At 40.0% G+C, this 13,536-nt stretch overlaps 1 protein-coding gene across 1 annotated transcript in view; it reads right to left on the reverse strand.

Moving 5' to 3' along the window:
- PPARGC1A (PPARG coactivator 1 alpha) overlaps window positions 1–13,536 on the reverse strand; it is a 702,185-nt gene that overhangs the window by 591,250 nt on the left and 97,399 nt on the right. The window lies entirely within an intron of this gene.

Consider the following 13,536-nt stretch of genomic DNA (forward strand, 5'->3'; position numbering starts at 1 on the left):
TTAATGGGTGCCCAGCGTGTCTGTCCTTAATGTAGCATTAGTTGACATCAGGAACATACCATATGTGCAAATAATTAATTCAAATTATGCCTTTCTTCCAGTGAGTTCTCTTATAAGGAGCAGAATTAATGTCGAGGCATATTCAGGAGCGGGGAGTTGTAGGCCCCTCTCCATGACTGTCTTTATGAGTACCTAGTTTTTAATACTTCATCCTCATTGTCATTCCACTGCCAAGAGCTGATGGCATTTGAAATGCTCCTACAGTGTTCCTTATGTAATCAGTAGGATGACTAACATAGCGATTAAAAACCTGACTTGGCTAAAGATTTTCTTATGAGATTAAGCTTACCCAAAATCACCCAAATAAGTCCACCCCTTTAGGCCGGGCGCGGTGGCTCAAGCCTGTAATCCCAGCACTTTGGGAGGCCGAGACGGGCGGATCACGAGGTCAGGAGATCGAGACCATCCTGGCTAACATGGTGAAACCCCGTCTCTACTAAAAAATACAAAAAACTAGCCGGGCGACATGGCGGGCGCCTGTAGTCCCAGCTGCTTGGGAGGCTGAGGCAGGAGAATGGCGTAAACCCAGGAGGCGGAGCTTGCAGTGAGCTGAGACCCGGCCACTGCACTCCAGCCTGGGCGGCAGAGCGAGACTCCGTCTCAAAAAAAAAAAAAAAAAAAAACAACTGCCACAAATGCAAAATCAACAGCTAGCAAGTATCCACAGTGGATGATCCAGCGTTCCTAGCTCACAGGAATGGAAAGAGAAGCCAGTCATTCCGATGGCTCTAAAGTGTTTTCAGGGTAAGGTGCTTGAGGCTTATTCATAATAAAGACATTCAAACCATATAAAGGGATTTTCTGTGGGCAATGACACTGACCCTTTTCTCTAAGAATTAATGCATGGCAAACTTTGGTTTGTATGACATTTCGGATGGGAAAACCCCTAGCAGAAATGAGGTGCACACACAAAGTGCTACGTTTAAAAGTGCAAGCACTGAAACCTTATCTTCCTGTCAAGCTGCTTCCAGGGAGGTTGCCCCTGGACCCACCTCCAATCTTGCAAGAGGCAAAGGTCTTGCACTTCTCCCTCACACCATGACATCCTGTTCTTACATGGTTTTCCTCTAGTTCCTCAGGTTAGTAATAGTCAAGCATTTTTTCCAAGTATAATAAGAAAAGAAGAAAGAAAAACAAAAGAAAACGTTTAGTCTTACCTCTGATGAGGAAACTGAGCTTTCCTGAGAGCAAATAATTACACTTCTGCTATATGATTATTTGTTTATGTATTTCTGTGTGAATATACATATATATGTGAATATGTGTGGACCCATATACATGTAGACCCATATACATGTATGCATTAGAGAGTTGCAAAGGTTGAATTAGACATTGTACATGAAATGAATAGAATACCCAACAGCTAGTAAGCTCTCAATAAATGTTAGCTACAGTTACTATCATGATTGAATTATATCACAGCATCTGGCACGGTGCTTGACACATGTCAATACTCAATAAATAGCAGATGAGTGAATTATTACTAACCCTCACCATATACCCATATATACAAGAAGACTAAGGCACAGAGAAGGTACCTTTCATAACTTACCCAGCGCAACACTTTTACCACATGCTAAATATAGGATGTGAACCAGATCTGTCTGAGTCAGAAACCCTGGCCTTTCTCAGTACTCCCTGCAGATCCCACCATAACAACCTAATGCAGAGATGGCATTGAAAAAACAAAGAAAAATTAATTGATTGATTTCAAGTTGCAATGGGACTTTGAAAGACTATAAAGCCTACCATGAAAATAAAGGGGGGGAAAAAACCTTCCAAGTTATTTAAAAATATGTTCCCAAGATTCCTCAATATTGTACAACTGACTGTAAAAAGTTAACATTCAAAATCACAAATGTATTCTCTGCCCAGTGACATTTTCTTCTTTTCTAATGAATTTGTATTTAAGAGGAAAAGTCCAAAATGGAAATAATGGCAATGATTGAGTAATTCATACCTCAGCACTAAGTTAGCAATGAATTAAATCTACCCAGCAATATACAGAAACCAGTCATCTGCCCCGTATTTATTTTATTTCATTTCATTTCCTGCATCTTGTATATTCCCCAAAGCAATTCTTCGCAGTAATTTTACCTTCCATGCACAAATCTAATAATCCCTCTTGTTCTTAAGCATCACAGGTGCAGCCGTATTGTTATTAGATTATTAAATGTACATCAGATAAATTCTAGTTGGGCTGTATTCTCCAAAATGCCTTTTTTCCCAATCACATATTTCCTATTTTTTCATAAGTAAACACTGAGGTCTTTATTAGCAATAGTTATTTTTTAATATATGCTTCAACTTTTCTTCTTATACATTTTGTTGCTAATCACAGGATTTAGCCTCCTATGCACATTCACGACTCTGTAATCTTAACAAGCTATATGCAGATGATTGACAGATAATACTTGACAGCTTCAAAATTAGAGAATATACAATGAAAATTTTAGAACAGCCAGATCACTTAGTATGCTAGGCTTCCAGTTTTGGCTTTTCTCCTAATCATCAACTTGTGGAGAGGAAGTAAGGGAAAGCAAGGAGCTAAACATTCCCTCACTCTCTGGCCTACTGGATGAAAACCACCAGGCTTGAACCAGCTTGAAAGAATCATCAGTCAGAAATTATCTAGCCAAGAGTTGAAATGTACGCCATCAAAATATTAAGTCAAAAATATGATTCTTTGGCACTTAAACCAAAACGCCATCATCTCCTTCCCAGAGCCAGCCAAAATGTGCTTTTCACAAATTTTATTCCGTTTCATTCACTGAAGACAGTTATCGTTTATGTAGCTTGCTCCTTAAATCTCTAATGAGAAAAGAAGTCATGTCATGTTTATTGAAATGATTAGGCCAATTTTTATTGACTTTGTGCAATTTATGTGGGAGCTGAAATTTACCTGAAGCCTTTCTATTCTGGAAAGAATTGATTGGTGACTTTTTTCCTACTATATTTGACTCAACTACCAGTGATCTAGCAAAGAAAAGAAGTTTGCTGTCTGTTTCACTTCCTTTATCTTCTATATTAAACCTCCCCACAATACAACGAACAACAAGTATTTTTTCCTCTGTTTCAAGAGAATTGGGTGACACACAACTCATACCAATTAAACTAGTAGCATAAAAGGTTTTGGACGTTCCAAAGTCCATGCCTACCCAAACAGATGCTACTCAAAAAACTTGAACCTGGTTCAAAGTTTTCTATACTGCTCTCCCCAAGACCTAAATTCTGATGCTGTTTTCTGTCAACACCCCCATTGCAATGAATTAGAAACCAACAAAACCTAACACAGGCGGCTCTTCTTAGAGGTTCCCACTGATACAACACCATAGAGAGGACTTTGTTCTCTGAAAGAGAAACAAGTATTTTCCACCCTTTTCTGCAACTTCCGAATCTGATGATGCTTGCAAGGTGACAACTATGCTGAGATTCCTCCCAGGGACATTTATGAAGGGAGAAATAAGTGACTTCAGTATTATTTTATGTACACGCTTGTGGAAAAAACACAAAGCTGTGTGTTTTTAAACTCCTGCTCTCTTCTGGTGTGTATGTTCAAAATAGATCATAATGGATAAAATTGTTCAAATGTGACTTTCCTCCTTTTGAAAAGCAATTGCTGTCAAGAGAAGCATTTGGGTTAATGATTCGTAATCACTAGTAAGAGCCTAAGGGTGAGCAGCCACCACTGTGTAAGGAAAAGTGGGCACCCCAGGAAGAAATGGGGGAGGGGACTCCTCAGGAAAATCACAGGGGAAGACGCTAACCCTGCATTTCCACCATCAGAGAAATGTATACTAAATAGCCATAACTAGGCCAAATGATTCCCAAGAACTATATTATTTAGTCTAGAATCAGGGTTGAAAGAGCAGACACAGAAAGAAAAGTTCTGATCCTCAACACCCATCTTGACTTAAAAGGCATTATTTAAAAGTTTAAGTATAATGGGCTCACACACTAGAAAATTCCGAATGAAATGGGCTTTGCAATGAGCTCTGATATGTGAAGAATCTGGTTAACTAAGCTAAGCTACCCTGATTGCAATTATGAAAAATGAGAGTCATTCCAAATTAATGCAAATAATAATAAGTGATTTAGGAGGAACAGTGGGAAGATATCAGGGACATCTTAAAATGCCTAAAAATGTCTTTTTCTTTTTCGCTTGCTTAGAAATAGAAGTTAATTTCTATAAACATTCTTATGGAGTGGGCATGCATTACTATCTAAACTGCTGCCTTAATGAACGTATTGTTGTTGTTTCTTTGTTGCTAGAGAAAAAATAATAATAAGGCAAACCTGCCCATTTTCAAGCTCCTTTAGTGCTTGATGAGGTAGGTGGTGCTTTGTAACAAGACAGTGTTACCAGAAATTGTAAAATACTCCAATAAACAGGGACAATCGTTGCAATCATATGCCAGTTCCTCCCAGGGTGGAGCTAGGAAATCCGACCTTTTATTTGAAGGACACAATATCATCGCTATCCAACACACCCTTTATCTGTACACTAACCTATGGTTGCTACATGAAGAGAGAAAGGAGAAGATATCAACATTATATAAGTAAGGTTTTCTAAAAATATCTTCCTACAACTTGCCAAAATGACTGAGATCTAATTCACTCTCAAGTCACAGAAACCTCAGTGCTTTGCTGTATGTTAAGATGTGAGACGTGAATCGTCTTAACCAACTGGGTCAAATGTGAACTGAAAACTACAGTAAGAAGGAATGAATTCTGAACTCTATTTGCATCAGAACTGGACTCCTTCAACTCAGACTCAGCAATCTGGTAAAGGAGCAATTTTGAAGTACTATACAATTTTAGGGCAGCAATCGTGAAATATAGCTGTGATGGGACAGTTGCAGAAGGTTAACAGATACTTTCAATAAGTGATAAAGATATTTTGTAGTCATGGTAACCTGCATGCAAATTTAAAACATTAAAAAAAAAAAACTATCTCCCCTTTCCCCTGATATCATTTATAGTTTTCTATTTTCCATAGATCCTTGTCTGAAGCTGGGTAACTAAGATTCCAGCTATAATGGTATCATATTTGGGGGGTTCTCTCTTCAAGGTGGACTTCATAATTTTAGGGCACATTCCCTGAATGAGGACTTTTAAAATAGCAATATATTATTCTATACATTTGTACACATAACTTATACCACACAACATATGAAAAAGACCTTTAGGTGGCCTGTTTCCAATGGGCTGTGCAATAAACTGATTAATATTTTAATTAATTTCTTAAGCGCTACACTAAAGGGAGGTAGTTGAAACCTAGCATGCATGAAAGACAGGACTTTCCTCGGGACAAAAACTAAGAGACACATCCACCAGGAGATGCGGAAGAAACGGAGAGTGAATGGGAGGGAGATGGCAATTTTCTTGAGGCCTGTTAACTCAGTTTCTTTCAAACCATTTTATTCTCTCCTTTGAAATGAGCAGACACACAGAGTCTCCTGACAATGGAATGGAAACAAGTCAGAGATCCCAAGGCTCACTCTGCCGTATCTCCAACCTCCCACGAGCACCCCATCTGGCTCTGACAGCCACCATTTCAGAAGGGGACTGAAGCCCGGGCCCACTAATTATCTCTTCCCAAGGCCACTGAATTTAGAGATATCAGCAAATTTGAGATCAGCATTATTGGAGAAAAAAGACTGGAAGAGCAGGGTGAGAATGTGGATAATGGTCACCTCCTTCTTTTTGTGTATTTCTGTTTGGTCAGTGTTTTAATTAAACACGTACATCACTCTCGCATCGCTAAAAAGCCATCAAAATTATTTTTTAAAACTAGTCTAACAGCTTCCCACCTCATGTTCAAACTCTGAGAATAGCTGCTTGATGAGGGATAAGGAAACATTTTCTCAGATCATTTTCACTGGTAAGGCCAAGGAGTTGGGGGAATGGCATCCGAGACATGGAGGTTACAAGTAAATTAATTTGAATTAGAATAATAACAATGCTTTACATCCTAAATGCACTTTCCAATCACTATCTCATTTGTCCTTATTACAACTCTATGAAGTAGTTAAGAGAAGCAGTACAATCCCCAGTTTCTACATGAGAAAATTGAAGCTCAGAGGAAACAGAAAAAAAAAAAAAAATGCTCAGGGTCACACAGAGAAAGAAATATAAAACATCAAATTCATTCACTTTTTAAAAACATGAGAGCTGGGAGCGTGCCATGCTTCTTTAACACCCTGCAAAGCTGTAGCTATAAATGCAGCAAGAAGAATTTTGGCATATTTGCTGTTGCATAATTATTCAAGAAGGCACAACTGCCCCATCAACACATTTGACTAAGTCACCATGAAGAGCGGCAGCCAAGACTTTCGTGCCCGCCAACCCCCTGAGTTATCAGGGGCTTGGCAAGTCACGATCACATCCTATGGCTCCATGTCACCTGCAGTGTGAGATGACTCCACCAGCAGAAAGTGGAGGGGAGTAGGTGGGCTCCCACAGTAGTAAGTAATGTGCTTGCTATCTCCTTTTCAATCACTGTGATTCCATCGAAGAGATAAGGCTTGGCTTGGGGATAATAAGTCTTTACATTAAACTTCCAAGACTTAAGACTCTTTTAACAAAGGAAAAACAAGCTTCAGGCGAATAGCCTTCAGCAGGCAACAGCGTCTAGCTAAAGTTGTTAACTTTTTGGTGTTCTTTTAACATTTTTTTTTTTTTTTTTTACTTATTTGTCTATCTACAGCTAGTGATACCGGTTTTCCATTTAAAATGGTGACAAAATTTTTCCTACAAATAAATTTCCAGAGGTTATAAAAAAGTGAAATAAATATATTAGATTAAGCCACATGAAACTTCTAGTATTTATTTTAAATTAGAAATGGTCAAAAATGGGCACTTTCATATGGTTTGGCCTAATGGATGAATAATAGGTAGTAAATAATAGCGATGGTGTATAGACAAGACAGAACATATTTACATAGATAGATATGACACATAGGGAGACATATACAAATAACAGACAAAGAGTAGACGAATGACTTCAAATTGAAAAGCCTTGTTATTAGGATGATCATAGTATTAAGCTAGAATGGGAGTATTAGTATTAAATTAAGAATGGGAGTCCCATTCTTCAGAACAATACCCTTAAGCTATGACAATTTGACTCTCCACTCAATCCAGGCGAAGGCATCTGGCTTCACTGTAGATTGGATCTCACTCTGGCCCAAGGCCAGCCACAAGGGAGAATTACATGCTCCAGACTCCTAAACACATCAGCCAGAGAGCAGAAATAAGACCACAGGACATCCCACTCCATTCTCTTTTCATCTTCCTCTCAGTTTCTCTCGTCCCTCCTTTTTTTTTTTTTTTTTTTTTGAGTAAGTTCTGGGATCCATGTGCAAAACGCGCAGGTTTGTTGCACAGGTATACATGCACCATGATGGTTTGCTGCACCCATCAACCCATCATCTAGGTTTTAAGCCCCTTATGCATTAGGTATTTGTCCTAATGCTCTCCCTCCCCTTGCTCCTCGCCCCCGACAGGCCCTGGTGTGTGATGTTCCCCTCCATGTGTCCATGTGTTCTCACTGTTCAACTCCCACCTACAAGTGAGAACACATGGTGTTTGACTTTCCATTCCTGTGTTAGTTTGCTGAGGATGATGGTTTCCAGCTTCATCTATGTCCCCAGAAAGGACATGAACTCATTCTTTTTTATGGCTGTATAGTATTCCATGGAGTATATGTGCCACATTTTCTTTATCCAGTCTATCATTGATGGGGATTTGGGTTGGCTCCAAGTCTTTGTTATTGTAAATAGTGCTGCAATAAACATATATGTGCATGTGTCTTTATAGTAGAATGATTTATAATCCTTTGGGTTCCCATATCTCATGTAACTTATATTAAACCATACATGAAATACACAGACCCTCTTTGATCTATCAGAAACCATTTTATCCCACTTCAAGCTTTACACAACCTTCTGTCCCCAATATACTTCCTACAAAACAGTCAAGTTGCTTAGAGCTTTGCAAAGGGTCTGAGTGGTGGTAGCTACCTATCCTTCACTTGTACCATCTCTAGCCCCCACCCACTGTCTTCTCCAAGGAGCTGACAAAATATCTCCTGAAAAACCTCCAAGAAGTATAAGAGGAAAAGGAAAAGGTGGGGGTGAGGGGAGAGTCCCTGAGTCAGATATGAAGACAGGAACCTTCTCCCTTCATAAATGCAACATGGAAAGTCAGTAGGGGTAGGGTGCGGTGTCTCATGCCTATAATCCCAGCACTTTGAGAGGCCAAGGCGGGAGGATCACCTGAGGTCAGGACTTCAAGACCAGCCTAGCCAACATGATGAAACTCCATCTCCATGAAAAATTTAAAAAAATAAAAATAAATTTAAAAATGGCCAGGCATGGCGGTGTGTGCCTATAGTCTCAGCTACTCAGGAGGCCGAGGCAAGAGAATCGTTTGAACCTGGGAGGCAGAGGTTGCAGTGAGACCGGATCATGCCACTACACTCTAGCCTGGGCAAAAGACCAAGACTCTGTCTCAAAAAAAAAAAAAAAAAGGCAGTAGAATGAATTAAGGTTGCCTCTCTTCTGAAACTCCCTAGTGCTACTTATGGAAGGGACACCAATAGTTTCATCTCTCTTGCCTCCTGAGTTTGAGAGGAGCATATGTGTTTCCGATTTGTTCAAGCTCCAGCTCATTCCACTCACCCCAGGCAGCCACTAAACTAAGGCACATGAGCTACACTCTACTTCCAAGTCTTTCCCTGACCAACTTTGCGACCTTGAGCACCTCATTTAACTCATTGGCTTTGAGTTTACTTAAATGCCAAATAAGGGAGTTTACCTAAATCAGTGGTTCTCAACGTTGGTTCCACATTAGAATCACCTGAAGAGCTTTATAAAAAAATGCCCACACCAGGGCTCACACCTAAAAATCGTTGGCTAGGTTCCTGTGTGCCAGGCATTTGTAGTTTTTTAAAACTCCCCAGATGGTTCTGCTATGCAGCTAGGGTTGAGGATCTCCAGCTTCAATCAACTCTAAGGTTCTTTCTAGCCCTGACAGTCTTTGAGTCCTTAATGCTAACTCAGGGGCTGGTAGCCTTTTCTTGTTTCCATTTGTTCTACACAGCCCTTATCAGTAAACACTTTTGCCTTGGCTACACTTGCAGTTCTTAGTCTTATCCAGAGAACTCCCCACACCAAAGATCTGAAGTTTATTTTTCTACCGAAAATAACTTTTGAGTTTGGCGGAAAATATAGGCTTTGTAGCTACACAGGCCTGGTTTTGAATCCCAGTGTGGTCATCTTGAGCAAGCTACTTTATTAATCTCTCTAAGCCTCAACCTTCTCATCTCCAAAATGGGGATAATAATAGCTATTTCACGTATCGAGTGAATGTATGCAAAGTACAAATTCTGAATAAATGTTAGTTACCACTTCCTTCCGACAACTTGGAGGTGAAGGAGGTTCTGTGCTCACAGAGCAGAGAGCTGGGGGAAAGTCGGGCTGAATTTCTAGAATCCTTAAGAGCAATCTTTGGCTAAGCAGATCAACACCAGCCCGGGAGACACTGAAAGCTTCAGAGCTCCGACTCCCTGCCATGAGCAGCGTCTTCCCTCCCATCGGCTGCAGAGAAGCAGAAACACAGTCCAGTTCTACATTCTGGAAGGGAGAAGCTACAAGTGTGAACTCACAAAACGGCAGGCCATAAGATAAGTAGGCCAGTCCCGGACTCCTGCGGCCTAAGCAGCAGGAAAAGGGAGGCTAATGGTCAAAGGGACCTAATGAGGAAACAGTTGGGTCTGGCGATACTGGGGCAAAGAGGTGTCTGCAGCAGATGGAGGAGGAAAAAGATGAGCAAAATAGAGGATATTTGCCCTTTCCAGCTTTGGCAGGACCATGGAAAGAATTTCTCAGACCACTGAGATTAAGCAGCAAGGAAAATGTTCAGCACTAAAGCTGTGAGTAAGACTGCTTTTCAAAATTAGCTTTTCCTATCAATGCATATTTAGGCATAGGAATAAAGCTGGAAGGAAATACGCTAAAATGTTAATATCGTTTGTCTCTAAATATTGAACTTCTGGGTCATTTCTAGGCTCTTCCTTATATATTTCTGCAGACTGCAAATCTATAATGAATAAAAATGTCTTTTACTATCAGAAAACAAATTGAAAGGAAGAAATGAGGCATGTTATACAAATTTATAAACGAGAGACAAGGGACAAGGCTGTGGGTGGAAAGAAGGAGAGCGGAGGATTAAGATATCAAAAGACAGCTGTGTTTTTAAGAATAGATCAAATAAAAAAATTGATAGGTTGCCCATTCATGAGACTATATGTCTAGGGTACTGAGGTCAGAATTTGCCACTGCAAATAGCAAGTAATCTGCAGTCTTTATTTTCACCTTTTTCACTTTCCGTGTTGACACTGGCTTTTCCAGTGTTTTGGAACCTGGCAATTGCTATGTGATAGCAAACACAAATAAACCATTGAGGAACAGCGATGCAAATTCTCCAGCAAAGGCACCTAGCACTGAGCACAGACACACAGAAATCAAAACAAAACCAAGGAGACACTGATATTTCTTAAAACACCACTTGTCAGTATTTTTCCAATCCAAAAATACATGAAACCTCATACAGGATGTCATAGATTTCTAAGAGGTGATCCCAGATATCAGAGTTAAAATTTTCCTACAACATTCAAACTGCTTCCTGTGGCCAAAAGATGACGGTTAACACCCCTGGGAGGGACAGATATTTCCATGTAGAAAAGCCTCCATTTCACTGACCCAAGTTGGTATTTCTTTTCTTCTATCTGCATCTATCCCTGGCTGCTGATCTAGACTCACTCAGGGAAAGTTAGAGAACAGTCCAATCCTGTCACTCTATATTTTGAAACCTTTCCATGTGGCCTGGTTGCCAGGAATCATGAAGAAACCTTGTGTCCTCACAGTGGGGAACATCGCACACTGGGGTCTATCAGAGGGTGGGGGTGGAAGGAGGGAGAGGATCAGAGAAAACAACTAAAGGGTTCTAGGCTTAATACCTGAGTGATGGAATAATCTGTGTAACAAACCCCATGACACACGTTTACCTATGTAACAAACCTGCACGTGTACCCTTGAACTTAAAATAAATGTTAAAAAAAAAAAATGGGCAAAGGATCTGAATAGACATTTCTCTAAACGAGATATACAAACAGCCAATAAGCACACGAAAAGATGCTCAGCATCACTGAGTCATTAGGAAAATGGAAATCAAAAACACGAGATGCCACTTCACACCCACGAGAATTGCTAGAATCAACAAGCCAGATACTAACAAGTGTTGGCAAGGATGTGGAGAAATTGAAACCCTCAAACCATGAAGATGGGACTGTAAAAATGTGCACTATTCATTTGAGGAACTGCCAGACTGGAACAGATTAAACATGGTGTTACCACATGACCCAACAATTCCACTCCTAAGTATATGCTCAAGAGAAATGAAAACATGTGTCCACATGAAAACTTGCACCTGCATGTTTATAGCAGCATTATTAGTAATAGCCAAAAAGCAGAAATAACCCAAATGTCCACCAACCCCCCACCCTAAAAAAAAAAAAGAAAAAGAAACCTATGTCCAACCTGTCAGGTTGGGATATGTGGGGGCTTTCTGGGAAAATAACCAAATATCCACCATTAAAACTCCAGGTTGATTTTCTTTTCCCAAGACATTTTTAATCTGGCCCCAAATGTGAGGTTTTGAAGAAAATAGTATCATTAAAAAGGAAAATCAGGTTGAGGTGGGTGAAGGTTAGGGTTAGGGTTTGTGAAATGTAGACTCCACACATTTCAATTAAATGGTACATTGATCCATGTCCCAAACTGTACTGAGATCTGCTCAAAGTCCGATTTGTCAAGTTTATCTGCCACCACTTGGATTCAAGATGACAGACTGAGTTATAAATCCAATTCAAGGTGGGACTTACACTGTGCAGTGTACCAAATTTTATCAAAATCAGTCAGCTTCTCTAAGAGTCGAACAGGGCATAGACCAAAAAGGCAGTTAAAAAGGAAAATGTCACATTAACTAGTTGAAGCAAGAATCATGCTCAGATCCATCATTTGTGCATCAATTCATTCAACAAATATTTATTAAGCACTTTCTCTATACTAGCCAGCGCAGGACAAGCTGGGGATATGGTCAATCACAAGGTAGACGATAGAGCTTATATTATGGTGGGAGGAGGTGTGAGGGGAATAATTAAAGCTAGCAAAAACTGAGACTAGAGCCACATGGGAATAAAAAGGGTGTCGTGATAGACCAAAATGGAGATAGCCCACTTTAGACTGGGCTCACAGGGAAGCTTTCTCTGAAGGGAGGTATTTGGGTTCAGGTGGAAGAGTGAGATGAAAGTAGCCCTATTAAGAGGCACAGAATCATGTCCCAGGCAAAAGCAAGCACAAACCCAAACTCCAAAGTGGGACCTGTCATGGTCTTGGACAGACAGGGGGCCCAAGGGTGAAGAGGAGAGGCAGAACAGAACCACAGTGACTTGCGATACCAAATGGTTACTAGTGATATTGTGGGTAACATTGTCAGAAATCATTTGCACACATTGTGCAAAATGGCAGACACTGCACCAGGAAAAAAAAAAAAAAAACTGCACACTTTTCTTTTCTGTAATGGCTTTCCATTCACACATTAAAGAACACCTAACAGCCCATACATTTTCCTTCCCTTTGGGAAATTATCATTAAAGATTATCATCAACATCATTAAGGAACTTTGAAGTATGATACATAGTTTCTAATGCATTTAGCACACATACGCATATACGGTTCCCACCATAGACAGGACAACAGCCTTCCATCAAACAAGTGAACTCAGAAAACAATCAGGTATTTACTGCAAGTCCTATGGAGCAAATGACACTTGGGCAATGCAGCCCTGCAGGGGGTGAAGAGGGGAGCTTGCCAAAGTGGTCAGCATTTCACAAAAGCCTGTCACATCAAGGACAAATCCAATCAGCTCCATGGATAGGTCAATCTTCGGGCAGTCAAAAGAATGTGTCCAACTGAATAAAGCATCCTTCCATTTCCCAATCGCCCAAAAAGTTGTAAATTTTATGAAATTCCAGTCTTAAAGTTTTAAGCCATTTTCGAGCCATTCGGAAAATAAAACGAATTGCAAGGGAGTTTTCCTAACTAGCTCACTGATCTTTCCGTTGTCATGTCAGGATGGAAGAATTCACCATTTGACTAAAGGTCAATGTTCTAGAAATATTTATGGGTGACTAAAAAAGGAAGACTATTAGGGAAATACTTATTCATTACCTTCACTACTATATGGTTAGCTGCATGAAGTACCAGACATACCTACACGATGAAGTTGCCTACCTTTCCATGATCATACATCCATTTGTTACGTGTTGTATTTGTAGGTTAGGGGTCCTTCTCATGGTAAGGTTAAGGATACCCCTTTTGAGGAAAATGACTAAATGTTGGTTACATTTTA

Source organism: Trachypithecus francoisi, unplaced genomic scaffold (genome assembly GCF_009764315.1).
Source record: "Trachypithecus francoisi isolate TF-2019V2 unplaced genomic scaffold, Tfra_2.0 Lachesis_group1, whole genome shotgun sequence".
Taxonomy (NCBI): Eukaryota; Metazoa; Chordata; class Mammalia; order Primates; family Cercopithecidae; genus Trachypithecus; species Trachypithecus francoisi.